The sequence below is a fragment of the Vicia villosa genome, linkage group LG5, assembly GCF_029867415.1.
Source record: "Vicia villosa cultivar HV-30 ecotype Madison, WI linkage group LG5, Vvil1.0, whole genome shotgun sequence".
In the NCBI taxonomy this organism is placed as follows: Eukaryota; Viridiplantae; Streptophyta; class Magnoliopsida; order Fabales; family Fabaceae; genus Vicia; species Vicia villosa.
In genome coordinates, this window is record NC_081184.1 from 174036003 (window position 1) to 174044779 (window position 8777).

General features: G+C 27.7%; 2 long non-coding RNA genes across 2 annotated transcripts; one reads left to right on the plus strand and one right to left on the minus strand.

Moving 5' to 3' along the window:
• The first annotated feature begins 272 nt into the window (after positions 1-272).
• On the plus strand, positions 273-712 carry LOC131608264 (uncharacterized). Its single transcript, XR_009285547.1, has 3 exons — positions 273-350; positions 431-504; positions 612-712. It is a non-coding gene; the product is annotated as an uncharacterized LOC131608264 (long non-coding RNA).
• A 5410-nt stretch (positions 713-6122) lies between these two features.
• On the minus strand, positions 6123-7317 carry LOC131608265 (uncharacterized). Its single transcript, XR_009285548.1, has 5 exons — positions 6971-7317; positions 6803-6880; positions 6508-6596; positions 6294-6376; positions 6123-6202 (listed from the first exon to the last, which is right to left on the minus strand). It is a non-coding gene; the product is annotated as an uncharacterized LOC131608265 (long non-coding RNA).
• Between the last annotated feature and the right edge of the window lie 1460 nt (positions 7318-8777).

Below are 8777 nucleotides of genomic sequence, written 5' to 3' on the forward strand. Positions count from 1 at the left end.
TTTTCTCTTGTCGGGGAAGTACATGGATATGAATCTAACAGTCCCATATGTTGCTGCACTTAGGTCTTTAATTGTGCATCTGTTTAATTCTCTTATGTAAGTTAGAATGTTGCATCTGTTTTACTGTGCATCTGATTAATAATTTAACAAAACTTATAATTTTGCTGTTGCACTTAGGTGTGTTTTAGTGGTTTAGTGGTGAATCTAACAGTCCCATATTAATCAGATGTTGCTGGATATGGATCTAACAGTCCCGTATGCTGCTGCACTTAGGTGTGTTTTAGTGGTGAATCTTTGACATTCCAATCTCCAGGAACCCAAACTCGTAATTCTGTTATGTCTCTTACATGGTAATATGTCCCATTTAATTTGTTTTTTTCCCATTGAATTACTAGTGGTTTGCTGATTTTGTGCATTCTGGTATGTCTAGGTTGAAGGCATGTATTATGGTATCTGGCTAATGAATGTCAAAGTAGATGAAAGCCAACCATCTACTTTTCCTAGGTCTTTACTTTTCTTATGGCTTTAAATTTGCAAAGTGTTATGTTTGGTTTGGATACTTATATTTTGACTATATATTTATCAATTCCAAATATTTTTACTATATCCAGGAAAGAAGGCGGTGCTTGTCGCAACTTATTTGGGGGATTTGTGAAGTGGATAATGGAATTGATAGTCTTGCAGTTCAACTTTAACTTGCTGATGTTTAATTAAATGTTGATGTTTACTTAAGTGCTACTGTTTTGGCCTATCATTCATATATTAGTAAATTAAAGAATTCTTTGATTGAGAATTAGTCTTTGTTTTGAAAGGATGGAATATTTGAATCATATCTTGTATCATTTTTAATTAAGGTCTAACATCATATTTAGTCTATAACTAATTATATCATTTTGTGATAAGAATAAATAAAATTTCAGTTTTTAAAAAAGCTCAAAATGTGTTATTGAGTTTGAAAGGAATCAACCCATGACCCGAATAAACCGTTTTAATTAACCCGCGATCCGCACAAACCGAACCCGCACAAACCGTGTTTATGTTGGGCGAAAATGGGCCTTGATAGCTGAACCGCGGGTTCGGCTAGGTGAGACTTTTGAGCCTGAAACTGCCCAACCCAGCCTGTTGTTCTTTTATTGGATATATTGACCATTAAATTTGAAGCATTATTAAAAGTTGAAGACAAAAAATTAGAGACATTTCATTAATGATGAAATGTATGTTTTTTTTTTTAAATAACAGTTTTGATGAAGTTTAGGAAGTCGTTAGTTTTTATGTATTCAATTGACATGTTAAATGGTTATCGATTGATGTGAAATTTCATAAACATAATTTATAGAATAATAGCTTTCGGTCTAAGTTGATTTTTGTGTTTCATGTATCAATTAATTCATCTAGAGATCTCTATAATTTTGTAATAAAGCTTCAAGTTTTGCAGTAAATTTAATTTGTACATCTATTTCAGGTATAATTTTTTTTTCATACTTATTTAAGGTAAATTATATGTTTATCATAGATGTGAATATATATAAATGTATTTGCTGTGATTATATAAAATTATTTTGTTTGTATAGTTGGAAATTTTTGAATTTTTTATAAACATTATATTTATAATCATATATTATAAAAACAATATTAGTATTAGAAATTGTTTTTTTGACTTTTTTAAATAAATTTTATTTTAGAAAAAGTATTTAAAATAAGTAGATATATTATATAAAAAATCTTTTGTATAGAGAAAAATCTTTTTTTCTTCTAAATTTTGTTGCATTTTATTCTTATCAACTTCATTTTTGCCCATGACACTTTTTTTTCTCCTTAAATCAGAAAAAAAAATAATGCAATCAGTGGCGGATCCATAAAATTTGTTTAATGGGGGCAAAAAATTAAGAGATATTTTTTAATAAAAATGATAAAAAATAAATACAATTATTAAATTGTATAAGTCGATGAAAAAACAATGTCTATGTTGAACGAGTTAAAGAAAGACTATTAAAAATATTAATTTTTAGATAAATTTTTTAATTAAAATTATGCTATAAATGTTACAATGTATTTCAATTTATCAAAAAATTAAATAAATTAAATAAGTCGGTGATTTATATAAATATATAATTATGACCTCCCTAAAAAAATATATTTAAATATATTAATTTTCATCAATAAAGTTGATACTACCTATTAAAATAAATTTATATTAGGCTATATAAAGGGACTAAAACTTAACATACAATTTATTTGATCAAAATGATAATAAGAACTTAGAAGAAAATAACTAAATCTTTATTTAGTAATTGATAATAAAAAATGTTACTTAAAAATATTGTTTGATAAAATAAAATTTATATAATTATTAAGTTGTTTATTAAAACTAAATTAAATAGGAGATATAATGAGAGATTAGACAAAACGTAGAAATTGTATGAGGGCAAGAAATTTCAATTTTTATATAATGAGAGAAATACTATAGGTAATGTTTAGGAGCAAGAAAAAATGTGTGGGGGCATCAGCCCCCATAATTTTGTATGTACATCCGCCACTGAATGCAATCACCAATAAAACCAGATAAAAAACAAGGATTAACAAACAAAAAATGAAAGAAAAATAATTAATAAATTAGTGCAAAAACCGCTTATTAGCAATCCCGTAATCTAGTAACTTCATAGATCAATATTCACCGCCACTTATATAACAAGATAAAGTTAACCAGACGAAAATCAAACATACAATCCATCTCTCTACTTAGACTCAAAAACAACATTTTAAGCTAAACAAAAAAATATCAAACTTGCCTCTTTACTTGGAGTACCTCTAATTGATACTCGTTTTATTTATAAAAGCCTATAGCCCTAAAAATGTGTAAAGAAAGAGAGAGCTTGTAAATTGTAAAGGTTAAACCTAGTACTCATTTAATTATTTAAAACTAGTGCTCAAATTATTTTTTATTAAAAAAGGAATAAAATATGTGGCCAGGTTTTCTCTGATCCAATTATTGAAAAGTCTGCCACTAATTGGTTCCATGGTAGTTCGAGGAGTCTTCGTTTTTATTACCTAACTAGTGTGATACCCGTGCGTCCGCACGGATACCCGTTGTGGCCTTGTTATTTTGTTCAATATTGATATTATTGCAGGTGTAAATGTCCTAAAAATAGTTGTGTAAAATATAGAAATTTCTTCCCAATAAGTTAGGCCAAAGTTTGGGATATTTTGATCAATAAACATCATTTTCCCGTTAATATTCAATATTTCGATTAGTAACTTCATGTTCCCGTTAATATTTAATATTTTGATCAGTAATTCATGTTCTGGTTAATATTGAATATTCTATTCAGTAACTTCATGTTCCCGTTAATATTCAATATTTTGATCAATAACTTCATGTTCCCGCTAATATTCATTATTTTGATTAGTAACTTCGTATTTTCGTTAATATTTTAAATTTTTTCCTGTTAATATTCAATATTTTGATCAGTAACTTCATGTTCCCGTTAATATTCATTATTTTGATGAGTAACTCCGTGTTCCCGTTAATATTCCAAATTTATTTCCGTTAATATTCAAAAAAATTATCAATAATTTAATGTTTCTATTAATATTCGAAAAAATTATGAGTAACTTCGTGTTCCCTTTAATATTTAATATTTTGTCAATAACTCTGTGTTCCTGTTAATATGTATTATTTTGATCAGTAACTTCGTGTTCTCGTTAATATTCAAAATTTGGATCAGTAACTTAATGTTTCCGATAATATTCAAAATTTTGATCTGTAACTTCGTGCTCTCGTTAATATTCAATATTTTAGTCTATAACTCCGTGCTCCCGTTAATATTTAATATTTTGATCAGTAACTCCATGTTCTTGGTAATACTTAATATTTTAATCAATAAACTTCATTTTCCTGTTAATATTAAATATTTTGACCAGTAACTTCATATTCTCAATAATATTAAATATTTTGATCAGTAACTTCACGTTCTCGTTGATATTCAATATTTTGTTCAATAACTTCATGTTCTCGTTAATATTAAATATTTTGATCAATAATTTCATGTTCCCGTTAATATTCAAAAACTTTATCAGTAACTTCATGTTTTCGTTAGTATTAAATATTTTGATCGTATTTTTAAAATAAAGAGATAATTTTTAAATAAAAATAAATTAATTTAACCAAAATACTTTTACATCAATAATATATATTTAAATTTTCCATAAATTATCTTGAAAATGTCCATATCTTGAATTATAAATAATTTCAAAATGAAAATATTTGATATATATATATATATATATATATATATATATATATATATATATATATATATATATATATATATATATATATATATATAATTAAAAAAATATATGTGTATCATATTATTCTATATTTGTTTTCCATATTGAGAATACAATATATAAATATATTTGGTTCATATGTTATTATAGTAGTTACAAATATAACCATATTTGCTTTCCATATTGAGAATACAATATCATAAATATATTTGGTTCATTTTCACAAAATATTGAGAATACAATATCATAAATATATTTGGTTCATTATCACAAAACCAATGTGTAACTTATGAGCAAATGAAACTAAGAGCACATTGCTATCAATATAGATGGTACCCATTGGGCTACCGTCAATGAAAAAACTAACAATTAGAGGATGAAACAATAATGAAACTGTGGATACTTTCTAAACAAATTTGACGCACTGCAGAAACAACATCGTTCACGCTTCCCTCAATGCAGCTGCAGCTCAGTCATCTTACATGCAGTGACAATATTGAACTTAGGATAAAAAGCATCACCATGTTGCTTTCCTCAGTGTGATTTTTTGACAATGCTTAGAGATAGCAGATTACACTTTCTTCTCTATTGTTGCATAAATGGACTGTTATGTAAGATTAATATTAAAAGCGCGTGATGTTTTAAACCGAGCTCGGCAGCAAAAAGAACTCAAGCCAATTCCAAACCTACATTACATCTAAACCAATACATCACCATATGTGTCCAACATTCAGCCTCGCGACCATAACATTGATTCGGCATTGTGTACCCTGATAAAACATCTGAAACCTGCATCACAATACACACATACCTGAGGTTAAATAAGTTTGACATCTTTTGATTTGAATTAATCAGCTGCATAAGAGCATTCATTATTTGAGCACAACAATAGAGTTGCTTAACTCTAATTTGGTGAATTCTATATCATGTTACATAAACTTTGAACACTTAAGCATATTTTTACTATAACAGCAGTCATTTTAGGACTCACAAGCTACTATAGATCCTTACATGGGAAACTACTTCAGATTCTCTTGAATAATCCCAATATCGACATCCCAATACCTGAAATGAAAAGATCCACCATTTTGTAAAAATGGTTGCATATAAATCGCATGGGGCTTACTGAAATCGTTCTCCCGTAGTGAATTTTGATAGGAAAATAAAAAAAAAATGGAAAATCAGCAGCAGTGTAATAAAAATGGGCAACATAAGATGTATGCATTATTATCGATACCTATTAATGCCTCTGTATCAACAGCAGTGCCTACTCCACAACAACTTGTCTTATACCAGATTGATGTAAGTGTACGCAAAAACCACCCTTCCAAAAGGTCCCCAGGGTCGTCCAAGATATGCATAGGAAATTTCTAGATTACTTGTAAATTTTGATATGAGATAGCGCTATAGCACTGCTATTTCACAATATTGATTCAAAATTACCTGTAATATTGACTTTGAATTAATGCAAAAGTATCCGTCCAAACTTCGTGAATCAATCGAGTCATTTCCTTCGGAATAACAAATCACATGCAAAGAAAGATGATTCATTCCATTCGGATTCATGAAGAGAAAGAGAAGAGAGAGAGAGAGAGATGAGAGAGAGAGGAGAGAGAGAGAGGAGAGAGAGAGAGGAGAGAGAGAGAGAGAGAGGAGAGAGAGAGAGAGAGAGAGAGAGAGAGGAGAGAGAGAGAGAGAGGATGAGAGAGAGAGAGAGAGTGAGAGAGAGAGAGAGAGAGAGAGAGAGAGAAGAGAGAGAGAGAGAGAGGGTGAAGAAAAGGGGAAAGCAAAAAGTTGGGGTCTCATTAAACTTTTGAATATTAGTTTACAATCATACTTTTATATTTTACCCACAAATCATTTGCTATTGTTGACGAAGAAGTTAGAAATCCATAGATCAAACCTAAAGAACCTGTTAATAATTCAAAACAAAGCAATGTCGGCAACAACAATCGCATGGTCAGCTATTTCGAAAATTACAAAACTTTCCAGCAATATATTACCTTTCATACTGCATGGTCATGGTGTTACCAATGTCGGCAAACTTACGATCCTCGAATATTAAGAAGTTTTGTTTTTCTGCAATCTTCAACATAGATGTCGTATGTTAATAATAAACCACTTTTCAAAACTATATAATCAAGTCAAAACTATAAATAAAACAAAGTAACCAAAAACCCCCAAATTGAAATGAGCATTATCGCATAGCAAACACACCTCAGTCATCAACCACATCAAGCGAGCAATGGATGAAGTTCTGTATGTACAATGGATTGTTCTGCAACAGCTGCTCCAACCATTCATCTCTGACCATTCCAAAAAGAACTATCAAAGTTGAGAAATATTGGATCATAAAGATCGACAAAACCAATATACCATAAAGACCGATAATAATTTCAGATCTATAATAATAATAATAATTTTAGATCAATAATAATTAGTTCAGATCTTGCACTTTCTACAATAGAATGAGTTAATAACGAAACATAAGTTGAAGATGTCATAGATAAACCTTTCTGATTTCGGCCACCATCACACTCATCGGCGGAAACCCGTTTCCACCACCACCACCACACTAATCGCCGGTAACCTGTTGTTGCCACCACATATCTGAATGTTAAAAGCAACTGGTGAAAACATTATTCATATTTTTGTTAGAAAGATGAAAAGAAAAACATACCTCCATTTGGCCAATAGCAGCATCAAAACCCTAACCATAAAATCATGATATCAACCATAATCACAAAAACCCTAACCACAAAATCATCATATAAACCACAAAATCATCATATAAACCACAAAAACACTAACCACAATATCTAAACAGTATCTTTAAACAGAAATCCAAAAAAATCTGATAACCGTGTCGGTTTCGTTTTGGGAAATGAAGAAGATGATGAAGAAAAGGGGAAATGAAGAGGAAGAAAGCAGAAAGTAGAAGATGTCGCTCTGAGAGAGAAAGAAGACTCGGAGAGAGAAAGAAGAAGAAAGAGACAAAGAGGGGAAGGTTGAGGGAGAGGAAGAAGACACGACAGATTGAAAGAGAAGAGAAGAGAGAAAGAAAAAATGAAAGGGATGTCACACGTAGCATAGGAAGCATAGGAAGTAGTAAAGGAAAGGAAAAGAAAGTAAGTAAAGGGAAGCAAATAAGGCAGCCAAGTGGCTCATTAAGAAAGCAAAGGGGCAGTTCGGTCTTTTCCAGAGCATTGAACTTTCTTATATTGTAGATAAATGAATGACTCAGAAGCTAAATAAATTAAACGTGTATATGAATATTTTGATAATTAATTTTAGGAGATATATATATGAATAGAAACTTTGGGCTAATGACTTGAGACATTTGCAATATAATTTATCTGTAACTAGTAATAAAGGTTTGGTACGTATATTTATTTATATAATATATTTATTTTAAATATAAGTTTAAAAAAAGAAAAATGATATTTAAATTAATAATAAAATTTTTCATATATAAAATATTAAAATAAGTAAATAAATAAATAATACATATATCATTTTTGAATCATAAATACAATCTTTCGTAAATAAAAATATTTAAATTCATAATAGATTTTTTCGCGTATACGAATATTATTTATGTTTAGGCATCGTTTAGAAAAATATCTAAATCAATAGTAACTTTTTGTATATAAAATTATTTAAATCAATAATAAAAAATTTTCTCGAATACATTTTTTGAATCACAAATACCACTTTTCATATATAAAAAAATTTAGATCATTAATAGATTTTTCTCATACACTAATATTACTTATGTTTATGTATCGTTTACAAAAATATTTGAATCAATCGTAAATTTTTGTATATAGAAATATTTAGATCAATAATAGTTTCCTTTTTTCCGTATACCTTTTATAATAAAAAAAATTTGGATCATAAATATCATTTTTCGGATATAAAAATATTTAAATCAATAATAGATTTTTTTTCCATATAAAAATATTATTTTTGTTTAAGTATCATTTACAAAAATAACTGAATCAATAGAGTTTGACTATAAATAGTAGTAATATGTTACAATTGAATAAGTAATACATTTTTTTCCGTGTATATATATATATATATATAAATATATATATATATATATATATATATATATATATATATATATATATATATATATATATATATATATATATATATATATATATATATATATATATATATATATATATATCCTATTTACATTGATAATATATATTTGTAAGATGACATTAATAACAACTAATTTTTCTAATATTTAATTGTGCAAACATTATTTTAATTGTATAAACTTCATTAATGACATATATATTAATATAATAATATTTTGAATCATATAAATTAAAGTTAATGATAAGTGACACACATTTTTGTATTTTATTCAATAACACACCTTTTCAATTATATTTTTAAATTTATTTTAAATGAAATAATTTTTATCACACTAAATTTATTATTATTTTCTTAAAAAACTATTGTATTTT